Genomic DNA, 16,914 nt, shown 5'->3' with positions numbered 1-16,914 from the left:
CAATACTCTCATTTCTCCTTAAGTTCATGAAGAATTCCCTTCTTTTTATTGAATTTATCACAATACTGTGAGAACAACTTTTTCAGCATAGCTTTACACCTATTTAAAATATATAGTAATTTAAGTCAGGTTTTCAGAACATTAGTCTATTTATAAGTCACTAAGTGCAAAGAAACAGATTCAGAAAGTTGGCTTCCCCTTTTGTAATTGCCTATTGCCTGCTTAATTTTCTACCTACATTTTTGATAACTGATATTCACGTTGACCCAAGAAGCCCATCATAGAAAGAAACCCTCCCTATGAACTTTGTTGGGTTTCCATGGAATGAAGTTTGATCTTTTTCTCAACCATACAGTAGCATATTCTTTCTAAGGAGGATATAATCAAGGTAGTCCATAATTGCCTATCAATCTAACAGTATGGCGATTGACAATCTCTTTATATTTCAACTCTAACTCTTTCAGTCTTAAAGGTTTGGTGAGGAGAAATCCAAAAATTCTTTTAAAGAGGAAAAAATGCTTGCACAATTGCACCCATTGAGAAATGTATATATACACAACACACAGAGAAACAAACTTAACAAAGTGCTAAGTCTGCCCACCAACTAACTAACTATCTCTCTCTCTCTCTCTTAAAGAGAGAAAGAGAAAGAGAGAGAGAGAGAATCCCTCCTTCCTTCAGCCCAACACTCTTTCTGGCATCCGGGACGGATGAGAGGGACTGCAGAGGGTCTCCTTGAGTCTAGGGCAGCGAATCATTTGGTGGAAAAGTTGCCTCTTGGAAGGAATGACCCGGCTTGGCTCCCACTTTCAATCTGCCACCCAACGACCAAACGGAGAAGTGAAGACAGGAGAGATGAAGCGAGAGCCAAGCCAGGTCATTCTTTCCAAGAGGCACGTTTCCCATCAAATGACTTGCTGCCCTAGACTCGAGGAGACCCTCTGCAGTCCTTCTTGTCTGGCCAGGATGCCAGCAAGAGTGTTGGGCTGAAGGAAGGAGGGATACATACACTCATGCTCTCCCTCCCTCCCTCCCTCCCCTCCTCCTCCTCCTCCTCCTCCGCCTCCTCCTCCTCCTCTTCCCTCCCTTCCTCTCTCTCTCTCAAATGGCCAATCCAAGCAGCCGCTGCTGGGAGCCGGTCCCATGCCTTCTCCCAACCCCCACACCCCTTCTCTCAGCTACTTCTTGCCTTGTGATTGTTGTCTCTAGGCTGGCTCTCCCCTCCTATTATCGTGGAAGGCAATAGCAATTAGCAATTAATACTTATATACCGCTTCATAGGGCGTTCAGCCCTCTCTAAGCGGTTTACAGAGTCAGCATATCGCCCCCACAGTCTGGGTCCTCATTTCACCCACCTCGGAAGGATGGAAGGCTGAGTCAACCTTGAGCCGGTGAGATTAGAACCGCTGAACTGCAGATAACAGTCAGCTGAAGTGGCCTGCAGTACCGCACCCTAACCACTGTGCCACCTCGGCTCACAAAAACTACTGGGTGGCAGTTGGAAACTGCTGTGCGGTGTTTTGTTGCCACGTGCGCGGCCACGTACCCGCACAGCTTAGAGGGAACAGTGGTGTGTGGATGCCCTTCTTGGGGGATTGTTCATAGAAATCCCACTCTCTTTGTTTCCATAACTGTGAGGCTGAAATTCCAGCTTAAATGGAGACTTATTGGAGATGGTTGCTGAGGACCTGAGTACATTTTCTATTATGCATATTAATCTGTACCATTAGAGTCAGATGATTATCAGTGGCTTTGCCATTTTGTACTCATTTTAACCCTCTGCACACAGCCACAGAAGATGGAACACCCTGTAGACTATAAACATAGAGTGAGAAAGAAAATATTATGGACTTGTTAAGTAGCATGACACTGGCAGTGTGCCATGCTTAAATTCTCAGTATGGGAGACAGTAGCTGGGTAAGAAAAGTTTAAAAGGTAAAATTGAAAACAGAAGTCAAATGGAGTTATATTTACATAGGAGGTTTTTTTAATTAAAAAGAAAATAAAGCAAAAAGGAAGGATAATTAGTCTAGACAAAGAAGGCTGGATGTATTTTCAAATATAGGTGAGATTCATTTACCCTTAATTAACACATATAAGATTATTTGGATGTGACATTTATTTTGGACACTAAAAAGACATAATTTTTCCCAGACATGAAATAAAACTCTGTGAATAAAAGATGAGCTGGGTGAGCTGCTTGGTCACTTCCACATTTAATGGAAGCATGAAAAGCTACAGAGATCACATATTACTGGATGACTAATCGTAAGAATGCACTTTATAACTAAGAAAGTGTAAGGTAACCAAATTTCATACATGATAATTTCACTAAGATTCTCATCTTCTTTGAAAGAATGTGTATAGCAACTTCTCTTAGAATTGACAGGAACGAAATGTAGACATGTTTCTGATTAAAAAAATATATGGGATAATCTAAAGTACAGCAATTTTACTCTAGTTGAGCCCCATAAGCTACTATCTCTCCTGTATCCCTATGCAATATATATATATATATATATATATATATATATATATATATATATATGTATGTATGTATGTATGTATGTATGTATGTATGTATGTATGTATGTATGTATGTATGTATGTGTTATATGTATGTATGCATGTATGCATGTATGCATGTATGCATGTATGCATGTATGCATGTATGCATGTATGCATGTATGCATGTATGCATGTATGCATGTATGCATGTATGCATGTATGTAGCTAATAGTAGTCAAGAAAATGGATGCTGCATTAGGATGGTTATGTTAGGATGATAATGGAACTCCCATACTTCCACTCTTCTGCACTCATTAATAAATTCCAGTAATAAAATGTTGGAATTACAACCAGTCATATAATTTGACAATGAGAAAATTGGCCCTTTCAGTTTCATGCAAAGACACCTTCTGTGCAATGTTGTTTTAATGCTGCTATTAAACAGGTATTGAGTCAATGGATTTGGAAACTAATGCTTTACATTAAAAGCTGTTCATAGCTTTCCAAAGGGAAAGTGCAATATAAGTATAATGCCATTACTCTTAAGTATATTTTATACTAAATATAGTATAAATATAATATATATTTATATATATATGATTTTTTACAACCCCTGGTAAGCCCCAATTATGGGAGGAAGCTAACTGCTTCCATCATCTGTCAATCGGCTCGTCACAAGAGTCCATCACAACAGAAACCCAATATTTTTACTGTTGCCTTTGTTATATTTGTGTTTTTTTATTTGTGCTGATAAATAAATAAAGGGAGACTAGTATAGATCTATTTCAGTATAGATAGATAAATAAATATCTAAATAAATAAATAAATAAATATATAGATAAATAAATAAAGGGAGACTAGTATAGATCTTGAAATAGATCTATACTAGTCTCCCTTTATTTATTTATCAGCACAAATAAAACACACACGCACGCACGCATACATACATACATACATACATACATACATACATACATACATACATACATACATACATTTGTGGGTGATGTTGTTATATGTTTAAATTTATTACAAATATTTTAGCTCCAAAAGTGACTTAAATGCTTAAAAGAAAGCAAAATACATTGCATTGGGGTTTAAAAAAAAACTCCAAATAGTTAGAATAATTTAGGTTACTTATCTGGGAATAAGTCTCAATAAATTTTGTGAGATTTTAGAGCAGAAATCTATAAAATTGCATAGTAAATTTATTGCCCTGCTTACAGTAATTTGATCTGAACACTCTTAATTTAATTATGTAAGTTGTTGCAATAGACTCATAGGAGGCTTTGAAACTCTTTTACATGGCTTCAAAATTTCTGTTCAAATATAAAATTTACTTTTGCGTCTTCTGCCCATTTTCTTCCCTAGGATGAGTTTCATGTCGTTATCTTTCATTCATACTCTGGTTAAAAATCTTTTCAGGTTTCTCTTCCCAAGTGAATCCAGCAATGTGAACTCTAGCAGTAAAATAATGAACTCAAGGCTCTGAAAGCAACAGTTCATAGGAAGAAAGCAAGTCTTGGAGATATACTTTCTGAATGTCAGTGTGCTCTTGAACTGCTATCATGTCTACAGCAAAGCATATGCCTTTTTTTCTTTGCCATTCCTGCTGTGAGTTAGATTGAATTCTTTATTTCAGTGGATCAGAAATTTTTTATTCAGTTTAGGACATGGATTTCTGCTTTTGATGGACATGAAGTAGAACAGAAGTTAAAAATTAAAATGGTTTGTTAACAACAATCAACATGCTAGTTTAGGGACTTCTTACTTAATTTAGTATACTAATAATCTTGTTTAATTCAACATAGCCAATATGGAATAGTGATTAAACTATTGGATTAGGACCATGAAAGATAATGTTCAAATCCATTGCTCAATATGAAAGCTTACTTGGGAATTTTGAACCAGTATCTATCTCAACTCAACATAGCTTTCAGGTATGGGGATAAAATGGAAGGACAGATTGAAATCTTAAAGGAAACTTGAAATGTAACTGCAATAAGTGAATGAATGATTGTAGAGAAGGACATGTTTCCCCTCTATTTGAATCAAATTGACTTTAAGAAAACTGTTCCTCTCTCCCTTCCGCCCCCCTGCCCTTCCCCATGTCAGTAACCAGTACAGGTAGTCCTTGACTTGCAACTATTGATTCAGTGACCGTTCAAAGTTATAATGCCATTGAAAAATGTGACTTATGACCGTTTTCACACTTATGACCATTGCAGAACCCCCATGGTCATGTGATCAAAATTCAGATGTGAGGCAACTGGTTCGTATTTATGACAGTTGCAGTTCCAGGATCCCAGGATCATGGGATCATTTTTTGTAAGCTTCTGACTAGCAAAGTCAATGGGGAAAACCAGATTCCCTTAACAACTGCAGTGATTCATTTAACAACTATGGCAAGAAAGGTTGTAAAATGGGACAAAACTCACTTGTCTTGCTTAGCAACAGAAATTTTGGGCTCAATTGTGGTTGTAAGTCAAGGAACACCTGTATGATTTCATATGCAGATTGAAATCAGTGGGAAATAAAAAAAATGTATAGCATATAACAAACACATATTTCCATTATATGTGCACAGGTCTAACAGTCATTTCAAAACTGGTAAATAATTCAATTAAGAATTGTTATCATTGAGCAAGAAACATTGGTTGTAGGGAATATTTCACGAGGAAGGGATGCACCACTGCCTCTTTCAACACCTGACAGAGCCACCTCTTTCTTTAATGATGTATTTACCACTGCCACCACCACCACTTCAACTACATGTTGTCTCTTGGGAACTTTGATCAATCAGGAGGTATGTTTGTTTGTTTATTTGTATGCTAGATATATTGATCTTATATGCAGGTGGTTGCAAGATGCAGCTCTAACAACCTTGTCCACTTCATTTGAATGAAATGCCCTGAACCTTTTCTAGGTAACCATGTTAGGCCATGCTTCAGTCAATTGCAATGGACCTACACAAGTGTAGCATTATTCAAGGGCTGTCCTTCCAGCAAGCTTGCAGATATTCCTTGGGCTCACCTCAAGGATTGGATCCTATAGAATAGAGTTACCAACCATCAGAATACTTAATAATGAAAAATGACATTTTGTTATCTGTTGTTGCCCAGAAACCTGTGATCATGTACTACTTAATGAAAATATCAATCCTATGTGCAGCTTCTGTAAAAAGAACACAAAATCCTTAAGAAAGGAATTAAAAATAAAATAGATGATAATGCTTTTATACAAATCTTTGATAATACTGTGATGGCATTTGAGATATTGTGATTTTAACAAATTATTATAGGGCTTAAAGGGCAGTCAATATCACAACGTTGCTAGAGCAGCTCTCCTATGAGAAAAAGAGTTTGGGCTCCTTGGCCTGGATCTCAGAGTTAAGGCCTTTCTTTTCCTGGATCCTACTTCTTCCTTCTTCTTGGAAATCGCAATAACATTAATCATCCACCAGTCTTCTGGAACTTCAGCTTTTCTCGGGGATTTCTCAAAGTTTATTGAGACTGGTTCTGCAATTACCTTGGTTGGTTCCTTCAAAACTCTAGAGTGTAATTCAGGTGGCTCTGGAGACTTTAATTTATTTGGATTAGCCAGAATTTCCCCATTTGCTGTTTCCTAGAGCTTCAATTCACTCCCTCTTCCCATTAGGCATAGAAGAGGCCAACTGAGGGTTCAAGCAGCTTCTGAGAGAAAAATAGATGCAAAATGGGAATTGAGAAGTTCTACCTTTTTATCCTCCTCCTTAACCATTTCACCATTTTCTTTATGCAGAAGATCTATTGCCTCTTTCCTGTTATTTCTGACATACCTGTAAACATTTTTTCTTGTTTTTGGCAGCTACTGTTAGCCTAACTTCATACTGGACTTTAGCTTTTCTTATGTTAGACCTGGAATTTTTACAGCCTGCTTTGTATTCCTCTTTGGACATATTCCTCTCTTTCAACTTCTTGTTCATTTCTTCTTCCTTTTAAGCATTCCATGAAACCTAGTTTGGTTTCATTGAATGTTTCTCATTCTTCCTTCTTGTAGGAATAGTTTAAGTTTGTGCCTTTAGTGTCTTGGATAATTTTCTCCTTTACAATATCAATCCATTGAATCCTTCCTACTACTCTTCTGAGTCCATCAACGTCAGCTCTTCTGAAGTTTAATATTGAAGTCTGAGTCTTTGCAGTTTCTCCTTCCCATGATTCAGATAATTCCCAGTTACCTTTACTTCATCAACCATTTCTTCCCTGATGGTGAGATTAAATCCAGAGTAGCAGACTCCCTTGTTTCCTTTTTCTACCTTTTGACAAATGAAGCTGTCTGCAAGAGAGGATAAGAAATTTCTCAGACCTCTAAGATGACACAGAATAACATTTCCAACAAATATCTGTGTAGTTAAAAATCAGAGACAGAATTGCTGTCTCTGCTCCCTTAATAGGTGGTCATCTGCTGCAGAAAAATTTCACCCTCCTCCTCAGCTTGTCCTAAAACCTATGCAATACCAAATTCTAGTACCCAAGAAAATGTGTTTCTTTAAATTTCTCTTTTCTTTTCTCTTATCCAGACAAGTTCTGCATGCTCCAAAACATGGTTTTCTATAGATTCTTCATCACATCCAAGGCAACTTCCTCTCCCCTTTTTGTAGACCCTATTTGTTTTATATAAGCTGTGGCTTTCCAACACTATGCACCACTCCTGTGTATCATGATATGTTACAATAATACCTGTGAACAGAGGTGAGTTCCAGCAGGCACTACTGCCTGTTTGCTCATGTGCGTGCTGTGTGGGTGCTTGATGTGTGCTGTGTGCGCATGCAGGGCACAATAAAAAACGTTCTGCACATATGCAGAAGCAAAAAACAAGATGGTGGCACTGTAGGCGCTACCTGGAGAACTGGCTAGGGGTGTGGCAGGCCTGGGTCGTTGTCAGTTTCAATGACCCAGCCCGCCAAACCACTACCAGTTCTGCCAACCAGTCTGAACTGGTAGGAACCCACTACTGCCTGTGACATTGTATTTATTTTTCTGTGCTATGATTTCCAATTCATGTTCCCCAGTTTTTGTGCATTTTGGTATAAAACCACCTTGGTCTAGAGTTGGCATTCCTTACTGGCTTGCCTCTCATATCGTCTTGTCTATTTCTTTCCCTATGTCCTATCTTTTGGTTTCTGGCTGTAGGACCACTTTCTCTATCCTCACTTCTGAACTGTATACTCATCTTTGATATTTACTACTTTCTCTTCTTTGAACTAGTTTCAAGTGTTCTTGATGAGTATGGCAAGCTCAACCTTCCACATCCTTCTAAGATGCAATTGATCTCTTGCCAATATTCTGCCTTGATGGCAAATCAATCTTCTGGCACTTATAGAAGCTATCTGGTATAGTTAGACTGGAACTCTGTGTATGTGCAGGGCACGAGCTGAAGCCCCATCCATTTTACTAAAATTGATAGATGACAACTTTAAAGCATCTCAAAGTAAAATACATGGTTGCTTTTAGAAATGGAAAAAGAGGCAGCGCTTCACAAAGTAATTTTGTTAAGGTGCTTGGAGAAAAGGTGAAGGAAAACATTCCTATTGAAGCTTTAAATGACCTATTATAATGCTCTGGAGTCATCTTTGAAAACTCAGCAGGACTTTGATAATCCACAGCTCCAATTGCATAGTGGTTTACCAGGAATAATTTTAGTCTTTCAAACTCTGGGCTTAACAGTTACAAAATAAGAATGGAAACCTTTTATTTTCTTTTTTTAAAAGGTGAGGGTAACAGATTTAAAACATGAAATGGAAGTCTATACTAATACGAATAACTATTCATATGGCATTCTGCTGGACCATTAAGCTGTACTTTGGAACAAGTTTTTCCCCAAAGTATGTAACAATCTTTTTTAAGAGTGAAGAAGTGGACAAGATTTATGATATTCTCCCATTGAAAATTTATGCTCTCCCCCTCCAATTTTAAATTTTATAAAGGTCTTCTGATTGCAGGTGAAAAATTCAGGTTAGATTGAAAGAGTTTTAATGGCATAAAAATAGAATCAGTAAAATGAACATTTGCTTTCTGGGCATAATGCCCAGGGAAACAATTTCTTTCTGATGAGCTTTAGGATTTTTTCTCAAGTATCTGGAAATTCTTTAGATCTATCTATCTATCTATCTATCTATCTATCTATCTATCTATCTATCTATCTATCTATCTATCTATCTATCCATCCATCCATCCATCCATCCATCCATCCATCCATCCATCCATCCATCCATCTCTATCCTCTATCATCAGATTTATGCAGTCACTCAACTTATATTTATATTATGAAAAGGTTGGTATATGGCTTAAATACCTTTAGTTTTTTTTAATAAAACCTCCCTGTCATTGATACAATTGCTATGAATGCTAAAAGGAAAAGATTGCAAGAAATATTCTTAAAATACAAGATTGTTTCTGCAGCTTAAGTGGGATTTACAAGTTATGTGAATCTTAACTTTTCTGTCCAATGAAGTTGGTATTCAAACTAAAAAGCTCCCTGAAAATATAAACCTATTGGCTTTTTGAATGGTAAAAAAGATTTTAAGGATCAAAAAGGATTTTAAGTAGACTCTGTGCAATAAACAGAATGAGAGAATGAAGACTGTTATATTAAAATAATTCTATGCAAAATGCATATTTGTGGATATATTTATATGTGTCAGATGTGTTTCATTATAGTATTTATATATGCCCATAACTACCATAAACTGGAATTTAATTCAAACTCTAAATAACAATTTGGTATACTAGTGCTCAAATTAGTCATTTTTTGACACCATGATAAAAGAAGAGACATATACAATTAATGATTTTTCTCATACTGTTAACCTTGTAAATAGGATTCCTAAACTCTTGGAATAACAATTGTATCGTGGCATTTTCCTCGGCTCCTTGGCTAAAATTTCCTAAATAGAAAAAAAAATGGTTTGAGAGAGGAGTGAAGGAATCCATTTATGTCAAAGTGGAAAATCCTTCCCTCAATAGAGGTGGAGGCCTAAGACACAACCTGTTCTTTCATGAGTCTCCAGGAAGATTACGATCACAGGTTCACCAGGGAGGCCATATTTAGCAACCCACCTAAAGATTCAAGAATTGGAACATTTACATCCCAATGAGGATCTGCCTATTCACCTGAGGAGCCTATTCAGATTAGGTGAGACATGAAAAACCCCTGGAGGACATATAAAAGGTCCCCCTAACGATCTTGCTCAGACTGAAGAAGCTACTTGGATAAGCAGTGAAATGTTTCAAATAAACAAAAAAAAGTCCAGTTGCATTGACTGTCTACTTCCAATCTCTTGTCAGAGTTAACCTTTCAGTTTACATACAGAAACACACACACACACACACACACACACACACACACACACACACAAAACATAAACATGGAGAGGACTGTATTTTCCTTAGATAAAGGCTGGAGATCACAGCAGGAGCTGGAAAGTGAAGGAGAAATGAGCAAAGGTTATCTGTTGCACCTGATCAACAGAAAAATATGGATTCTATCTCCATAGTTGTCAGTTTAGCTCTTGCTGACGTCTTCTGTTTGGGATTATTTTTGTTTTGTTATGTTTAGTGGAATTTCCCTTTATATCAAAGCATCAGGTAGACAAGAAGGCAAAACATATTCTAATCTGGTGGACCTGAGGAATAATTTACATCATAGATACCTTATCTTTGATGGAACTACAAAGAATGCTCAAAGATATTTAAAAGTAGAAGGTAACAGTTTGTGCATTTGTGACGCTCTTATGCAGAGCTAGGACAATTATTTGGACAATGGGATGCTTGAGTGATGCCAAGAAAGCCTTTACACAATTATGTTCTGCACCAATTGCACCCATTCCTAAATCATGAGACTCTGCTCAGTTGCTCATATCCTGGTCATCTCCTAATTAGTCTACTGTAACATGCACCACATAGGCTTGTTCTTGAAGTATATCTGGAAGCTGGTGTAAAATGCAGTGAAATGAGAAGTTTCCTCTGCCTCTTAATGTGTATTCATACATAAAAGCTCTGCTCTGTGAGCTTCAATGGATACTAGTTTGCTTTTGGGTGCAATTCAAGGTGCATTTCTGACATTTAAAACCCACTTTGGAATGGGACTAAATCTTATTTTTCACCATCAATTCTTGGTATTCCATTTCTGTATCACTTTGCAACTTTAACTAAAATCAGCATAAAACTGTCCATATATTTTGTATGTCTTTTTCTTCCTACTTGTTTTTTCCCCAAATGTATTTTAAGAGCCTTTTTTTACCTTAAAATATGCTTGTTTCATTAATATAATCTATTCTTCAGAGAATTGCATGGCAATATTCTGAAAATGGCACAGCTTTCTGGTTTACCTCAAAATTGCTATTAAGTTTTTGGATTCTACAGCCTAATTTGGGAGTGGTTGTTTAGCCAAAATTGTCCTATTTTGTCTATTTGTCTATTCTTTTTTTTTAGTTGCTTGTGCAAAAACTCAGCTGCAGATGTCTAGAAACTCAGCTGCTATCTAGCTAACAGTCTTGTGATGCCAAATCATTTAAATCTGATACACCTGATAACTTTCAACTGAAACTGCAAACTCTCTTGAGAGTTGTTTCTATATGTTTTCTACAGTGCCACCACGTCTGGTTTATATCAGAAGATCTTTCCTTTTGACAACTGTTTGTTCAAACTTCTATTTCTCTCTCAGCAATGTGATTCGGTAAATCTCTCTTCCCATGTAAGCGGGCAAGATATTGCTTTCCTGATAAGAATAAAATGAACTGTCATTGGTCTTTCAACCCATGCTGGCAGGTTTCACTCCATTGCTCATAGCTGAAACTTAAGACAGAAAAGATGCCTGTTTGCTCATTGCAGTTTTGCCCAAGTGACAGTTTTGTCACCACGGAGAAATGAATATTTATATTTGTGGCAAAACCGATCCATTGGTAAGCTACTGAGAAACAAAACATTCTGCACACATATGATTGTGATTGAAGCCTCTTGACGTATGCTTTTTTTTTTTTACTATGCAGAACTATATAAATTTATTAGATACTTCTAGGTACAAACAAGTAAAACGAGGGAAAAGAAATAAAAAATAAGAGAATAGAATAAAAAGATTTATAAACTGAAATAGTCTTCAATTTACAACTATAATTAAGTTTGGAATTTTGGTTATTGAGCAAAATGGACAGCACTTATGGCTACAGCTGTTAAGCAATCTCCAGTCCATTCAACAGACAGAATGTCAAAGGATTTCAGCTCCCTCCATGTGCAGAGAGGGAACTCCTTCAAACTCCTGCCGGAATGCAGCTTAGATTGGGAAGATCTGATTAGGAAGATCTAATTTCTGAAGTCCTTCTGAGATGTTCCCCTCCACACACATAGGGGAAAAGACTGCAGATATGGGGCTCTGCTTCTTCAACCTAGTGGAGAAGTTCATTCTCTCCATGAACAGAAGAGAATGTCTCCAATAGTCTGCAGGAATGGAGCCCTGGATCTCAGAGTTCAGCTCCTCTTGGCAGGCAGTTCTTTCAGCTAGCCTCCAAAGATGAAAGAGCATCTTTTTTTGGCAGCTGGCAATACCTTGAAACTTTCCTTGCAGGGTTCTTCATTGATTATTTGCAGATGACTCTATGCTAGCAGGAATAGCCAACACTCCAGAAGATTAGCTTAATATACAGAAGGATCTTGACAGACTTGAACATAGAGTCCTATCTAACAAAATGAAATTCAATGGTGAAACAAGTTAGGTTCTACATTTAGGCAAGAAAAACCAAATGTACAGGTATAAAATAGGTGATACTTGGTTCAACAGTAGTAACTGTAAGAAGGATCTTGGAGTCCTAGTGGACAATCACATAAATTTGAGCTAGCAATGTGCTGCAGCTGCCAAAAAAAGCCAATTCAGTACTAGGCTCCCTTAAAACAGAAATAGAATCAAGATCATATGAAGTGTTAATACCACTTTATAATGCCTTGTAAGACAACATTTGGAACACTGCTTCCCATTTTTGTTGCCACAATTTCAAAAAAATGTTGAGATTCTAGAAAGAATACAGAAAAGAGCAACAAAGGTGATTATGGGACTGGAGGCTAAAACATATAAAGAGTGGTTACAGAAATTGAGTATGTCTAGTTTAAGGAAAAGAAGGTCTAGGGATTACACATGATAGCAGTGTTCCAATATCTAATGAGCTGCCACAAAGAAGAGAGTGGTCAAGAATTAGTGGATGAAAACTAATCAAGGCAAGAAGCAATCTAGAACTAAAGATAAATTTCCTGACAGAACAATTAATTAGTTGAATGACTTCCTTCCAGAAATTGTGAGTGCTCTAACACTGGAAGGTTTAAAGAAGAGAGTGCACAACCATTTGTCTGAAATGGGTATAGGGTTTCTTGCCTGAGTAACGGGTTAGACTAGAAGACCTCCAAGGTCCTTCCAACTCTGTTATTCTGATGATTGCCAATGGTAATAACATAATTATGGGGCACTTGGCAACCAGTCAAAAGTGAAAACAGGTTGCCGATCATCCAAAATGTGGTAATGTAACTGCTGGGGGGGGGGGGGTCTACAACATTTTATGATGGCCAGATTCTCTTTATCTCTATTTAAAACTGAATAAGCACTTTCAAGTAATGTTAAATTAGTACTACGTGTAAATATGGAATGGGACACACATCTCACTGGAATATTCAGTTTTTCTTTTTTTTTCTTTTTCTTTCCTTTTTGTTCCATTACAATCCAGTCTTTCTATTATATTAGCAATTAGTGTTTAGCATTCTGAAACTTTTTGAATGAATTCTAGCTAGCTGTTCAGCAAGCAATGGATAGCCAATTTGTAGACTTAGCAAAAGGCATCTAGTATCTTTCACCTGGTAAACCTTTACATTTATTCTATACCAGCAGGTGTACATTTTTTCAGTATGTTTTTCAATGTTTCTATGTTTGGGTTCATTCTCCATATCACAGTTTCATTAGCAAGTATATTAAGTGCAGACAGGATTTGTTGTTATTCAGTGTATTCACTATTCAAATATATAAATCCCTTTCTCCAATGCAATTTATAAATGAATGACAGAAAAAATTTAGGAGACTAATAATGACAAAATAAATGATTCCATACATACATAATTACCGACACATAAAGTATGCTGACGTATGACTCTGAATCACATGAGATTTGTCTCAGATAATGTGTGTGTGTGCATGTACATCAGTGGGGGGTTTCAAATTTTTTTAAGAACCTCTTCTGTAGGTTTGGCCTGCTTTCTGGGAGTGGCTTCCTGGCCATGTGATTGGGTGGGAGTGGCTTTCCAGCCATGCGACTGGGTGGGAGTGGCTTGTCAGCCACTGGGTAGGCATAGCCAACTTGTAAAATGAGGTGAAACTCACTTAACAACGCTCTTGCTTAGCTACCAAAATGTTGGCTCAAGAACTCTGGCATTGAAGTGTGCAAGTCTTAAAGCTGTCAAGTTACAAGACCCTTGCACCCCTAACCATTTAGAAAAAAAACCCCAGGGATGTTCAAACTTGACAGCTTTAAGATTGTTGACTTCAACTTCCAGAATTCCTCCTCTCGCACTTCATGAGTCCCCTTCGGGGGAAAAGGGCAGCATATAAATATAATAAACAAACAAACAAATATAATAAACAAACATTTTGATGATGTGCGGACGGGGGGGGAGCTGGAACCGGTTCTAAACGGCACTGTAGATTTGTAGAACCTCTTCTATAGAAGAGTTTAGAACTGGCAGGAACCCACCCCTGAGGTACATGCACCCCCCACACACACACAGTTGCTAAGGAGTTATTTACTACAGCTAAGCAGATAACAAGATCACAAATCAATATCTGTGCAAAGAATGCTTGCCAGATAAGTATGTTTGAAATCCAACCAGCAATGAAATTGTCCAAATTCATTCCAGGAATGATAGAGCCTATTCCTATAGTCAGCCAGTCCCATAATCAAGGGTTCAAGAGCAAAGGAATTCAGGAATAACAGTCATGACTTGGGATTCCAAACACTTGAATTCAACAAATGCTGAAGGCAAAACAGCTACATAAATCTATCTGGTAGCTGGCTGGAGTTACTTGGGCCTCATCTTGTCTAGTAAGGAGTCTCATTAAATGGTGTTGTTCTGCTCATCACCACGTTCATTAAGGCCTATGGCTTGAGAATTGTGCCTCAATATCCAATTGCTGCAGCTGATCAGAAAATACCTGTAATTGATCATGCTCTTTCCATGAATTATGGCTTCAGGATTCCTGAGGCTGACAATCTACAGGCTCAGTTGAAGCAATGTTGTGACAGTCAAAGTTAGTTTCTGAATCTGAATCATGGCCAATGACAATATGTGGATACACAGTAATAGCACTTACACTATACTTTACGATTCCATAGTGCTTTACAGCAGTCTCTGAGGTTTACAAATCTCAGCATATTTTCCCCAACAATCTGGCTCCTAATTTATTGACTCGGAAGGATGGAAGCCTGAGTCAACCTTGAGCCAGTCAGAATCAAACTCCACTATGCTGTGGGCATAGTTAGACTCAGTGACATGCAGTCACTAGAGGCAGGGGAGGCGGGCCTCACCAGTCTCCTGAGGAAAAGGAAACAATTTTTAAATTAATTAAAAAGGCCAAGGTAGTTGCTCCCAGACTCTAAGTCATAGTGACTCTGAGTCTGCTTAGTGCAGTTAGTAGGAGGAGGCTAGAGAACTATGGGCGTCCTTTGCATAAGGAATTTTTTGCCTTTTAAGAGTTAACCAAGGATTAAAAAGCAAAAAATTCCATATGCAAATGAGGCAAGTGATTCTCCCGCCTCCTTCTGCAGAGGGCACTTTGTCTAGAGGCTTTTTAAAAACATTTAAGCAGAGTCATCCACGTGGTGACTCTAGCAGCAACTAGCCTAGCCTGCCTGGCCCTGGCTAGACTAAATCTAGCATTTTTGAAGCAGCTGGAAGGTATGTGGGTCAGAGGGAGGGGGTGGGGGGAGGAAATCAATTTATTTGTAATGTAAGCAATTGTAATTTGTTTTTATAATGTGTATATGTGTCTGCGGATTTTTTTTTAGCTGCCTCTGCTGGCCCACGGGCTGGCACATCTATTTTCATTTTTCATTTTTCATTATTTTTAATTTTTCATTATTTTTCATTTTTCATCATTTTTTCATTTTTTTCATTTTTTTATTTTTCATTTTTATTTTTTAAAGCCATGCCGCCTTGGCGCGCCATAGAGCAAAACATGTCCTGGTTTGTGGCCGGGCGGCATGGACTTTAAAGTGCAAGCATGCCGCCCGGCCACAAACCAGGGCATGTTTCACTGAATGGCAGCTGAGCCCTGCCGGCACTCTAAAGTGCTGGCATGCCTTCTGGGCCGGCTGGCCATTCATGCAACCGGGGCTTTCAAAGGGGCTGAGGGGGATTGCACAACTAGCAATCCTAAGCAAGCCAGCCTATGGGTCATTTCTCTCTCTCTAGCAACCCCACAGCTGCAGGGAGAATAAGCAAACACAGCGGCGGGGCAGAAAGGCGACTGCAGTCGAGGCGTGAGATTTATTCATCTGGCACATGCGGAGGGGCCCGGGCCGGATCAGCTGTATTTGTTTAATGAAAGGGACAAAGAGAAAGGAGGTAAGCAAGCGAGTTGCGCCAGAGAGCGAGAGAAGTCGGGGGGGAGAGAGACTTAAACACCGCATGCCAGAAAAGAAAGCTGCAGGTGTCTGCAAGGCGGAGACCACCGACCGCCCTGGAGCCACGAAACCCGGAATTAGCAAGGGAGGATACATTGAAAAAGCCGGGGCGAGGCTGCTTTGCCGCGACAAAGGCACACGCGGTGGCTGCTCCAGGGAAAGTGGTGTGGGAAGAGCCTGAGGAAGGCCCTCAGAGGCCGACAGGCCCTTTGCGTCCTGCCCTCAGGTGCAGCTAAAGGCCGGAGGTGGTGGTGGTTGTCTTATTCCTTCCCTCCCGCTTTTTCTGAGACGCAAGTGAGCCCTCGGACCCCAATTCCTCTCCCCGAGAGTTTTCCACATTTGAAGCCCTCCAGTTCACTTGCGCTGGTTTGGGACTGGCGTCATAGGCAGGTCTTCCTTAATACGAGAGCAAAAAGAAGGCCAATGCTGTTCTCGGCTCCTCCGCTTGAAGCGGCTCCCATTTCCCCCGTTGGATTAGAATAACCATATTGGAGTCTTGGTATGATACTTTTCAATGGCGCTTTTTGCATCAAATCCTAGTCCTGAGCCTACTCAGTTGAATGGAAAATGAAGCCTCCAGTCACCATTTTTGTCAAAGTTTTTAAAAGGGGAAATTGGGTTAGATTTGTTGAGAGGTTGATCATAAATGGTTGGGGGGAGGTGTTGCCCTAATGTTTTTTGGGGGGGTGTCTTAATTTCAGTGTCATCTTCCGTGT

The sequence above is a fragment of the Thamnophis sirtalis genome, unplaced genomic scaffold (genome assembly GCF_051295495.1).
Source record: "Thamnophis sirtalis isolate CommonGarterSnake01/CBP01778 unplaced genomic scaffold, rThaSir2_p1.2 scaffold_7, whole genome shotgun sequence".
Lineage (NCBI taxonomy): Eukaryota > Metazoa > Chordata > Lepidosauria > Squamata > Natricidae > Thamnophis > Thamnophis sirtalis.
This window is presented reverse-complemented; position numbering follows the sequence as displayed.